The 2689-nt window shown below is 45.9% G+C and overlaps 1 pseudogene; it reads right to left on the bottom strand.

Annotated features, from left to right (window-relative positions):
• The window catches only part of LOC114618586, an 11294-nt pseudogene extending 8832 nt beyond the window's left edge, over nt 1-2462 (bottom strand).
• Between the last annotated feature and the right edge of the window lie 227 nt (nt 2463-2689).

Here is a 2689-nt window from a genome sequence, read left to right as displayed (position 1 = left end):
TGTGTGTATGAGTGTGTGTGTATGAGTGTGTGTATGAATGTGTGTATGAGTGTGTGTATGAATGTGTGTATGAGTGTGTGTGTGAGTGTGTATGAGTGTGTGTATGAGTGTGTGTGTATGAGTGTGTGTGTATGAGTGTGTGTATGAGTGGGTCTCTGCATCTGCGTCTGACTCTTGTGCCTTTTCTTAGGCTCTTTTCCTTCTGCTTGTTCTGTCCTACTCCAGTATGTTAGTTCTATCACATTTTATTATATTATTTTCCTTCTAAGAGATAATATATCCTGTTTGTTTTCTAACAAGACAGAAAGGGGGTGGATCCAGATGGGAGACGTGGAGGGAAGGGAAACCATGATCAGGATATATTATACAATTTTTTAAAAAATCTATTTTCAATAAAAAAGAGGTATTTTTGTATAGAGATTTTGGTGGCTTTATAGATGGTCTTTGAATAATCAGCGTCTCATTAGAGTTGATTATTAAGTTTTAGCAATGCATTCTCTTTTCCATACTGAAATACAGGCATATATGTTGTCTTAGGGTTTCTAGTGCTGTGAAGAGACACATGACCAAGGCAACTCTTACAAAGGCAAAGATCTAATTGGGGCTGGCTTGCAGTTCTAGAGGTTCAGTCCATTATCATGATGGCGGGAAGCCTGGCATTGTATGTGTGTGTACGGGGGGGATGTGGAGATAAACCTGGTGGAGGGAGAAGTGGGAAGGAGAGAGAGGCACCACAGGCTCTTGCGACTCATTGAAGGGTCCTGATCCACTCTACAGAGCATATGATCTGATGTGGCTCCCAGCATACCCGTGACACAACACAAAGGACCCAAGGCCAGGGCAGCGGCTGCTTCCCCTGTCTTCACAGAAGTCTCCATGGAGGATTAGATCCTCCCCTACAGGCTCCTGACAGGCAAGTTACACTCTGCTAAACACAGGTTGCACCCAGATTTGCCCTTGAATACATACCCTAATTGGCTAAAAAGCTATATAATAAATAAGCTCATGTAATAAACAATAAAGTTAGATCTGCACTCCGATGCTGGTCTCCAGGGCATAGTTGTGGGCTTCATCTCCATTTACCGCCCTCCCTCCCTTCCCAGTCCTTGTTCCCACAGGCATGCAGGCAGACATGATGCTGGAGGAGTTAAGAGTTGACTGCAAGCAGCAGAAGGAGACTGGGTGCCACTTTGGGCATAGCTTGAGCATAGGAGACCTCCAAGGCCACTTCCACAACAGCACACTTCCTCCAACAAGGCCACGCCCACTCCAACAAGGCCACACCCAATAGTGCCACTCCCAAGCATTCAAACCTGAGTCTATAGGGGCTCCTATACAAACCACCACAGGTGTATTTGTGGATTTTCTTTTAAACCTTCTCAACCATAACTGTCTTTTAGATTAAAACTTGTGGAATCCATGATATTCTCAGTCAAATAAAACAAATCATTTCTTTAAAAGGTCTTCTCGTTTTAAAAATTGTGTGTGTGTTGCCATTAGCTTTGACTAACTCAAGACATTTTTTAGTTTGACAAATAAATGCAGTCTGGAGGCTTTGCATAGACTCCATGAACCACTAGCCAGGTGAGCTTCACATAAATGTGGAGGAGACATCCGGTCCTATGTTGAATCAGTCATCCCATTTGCAGGCATATTACAGAGTGAGAATGTCCCAGCAACCTCTTGTTCAAACCTATTAAGTACTGCAATATGGTGACGTCATAACTCTCAATGGAATGTGGGGCCCAACTGTACAGCAGCTCGGGCCATATACCAAGGAGCCAGCCTGCCCTAGCTTGTATTGTAGTTAAGGTTACTATTGCTATGATGAAACACCCCAACCAAAGCAAGCTTCGGAAGAAAGGGTTTATTCGGCTCACACTTCCACATTGCTGTTCATCACTGAAGGAAGTCAGGACTGGAACTACACAGGACAGGAACCTGGAGGCAGGAGCTGATGCAGAGGCCATGGAGGGGTGCTGCTTACTGGCTTGCTCTCCATGGCTCGCTCAGCCTGCTTTCTTATAGAACCCAGGACCACCTGCCCCAGAGTTTGTACCACCCACACAGGCCACGCCCTCCTGCATCAATCACTAAGTAAGAACATGCTCTATAGGCTTGCCTACTTACACCCTGGTTTTATGAAGGCATCTTCCATCAGCAAGTGGATGACCGATCCGCTGCTCTTTCCCTACGTGTCATCCCCCCTCCTTCCCTCCCCTTATCATTTGTCTCTCACTAAGAGGTACCCCCTCATACATACATGTGTTCCCCATCCTGCCCAGCTCAAAGCTGAAGGCCTTTCCACCCTTTTCCGAAGTGCCCGCCGTGGGTTGCCATTGATGTTGGGCAGAATGCAAAGACCTCTGAACTTTATCACCGCCCTTTTCTCCCTTGATGCCCAACCCCTTCAGTATCCTCAGCTCGCTGTCTTTGTTGTGTCTCATCTGGCCTTCTGCCATGCTGTTCCTCCAAGAGGGATGCTTTCAGTCCTCACAGCAGCAGGCTCTGTAACCTCTGCTTACGCCATCCTCTGACTTCACTTGGTCTTATGGTTTGAATCTGCAATCCTCCATAGGGTCTATGTTTTCAGTCTTTGGTCCCCTGCTTGCAGCTCTATTTATTTTTATTTAAATTTTATGTCTCTCTCTCTCTCTCTCTCTCTCTCTCTCTCTCTCTCTCTCTCTCT

This window comes from Grammomys surdaster, unplaced genomic scaffold, assembly GCF_004785775.1.
Source record: "Grammomys surdaster isolate TR1022 unplaced genomic scaffold, NIH_TR_1.0 143, whole genome shotgun sequence".
NCBI lineage: Eukaryota > Metazoa > Chordata > Mammalia > Rodentia > Muridae > Grammomys > Grammomys surdaster.
Note: the sequence above shows the minus strand (reverse complement) of the source record. Positions and strands in the feature narration are given on the sequence as shown.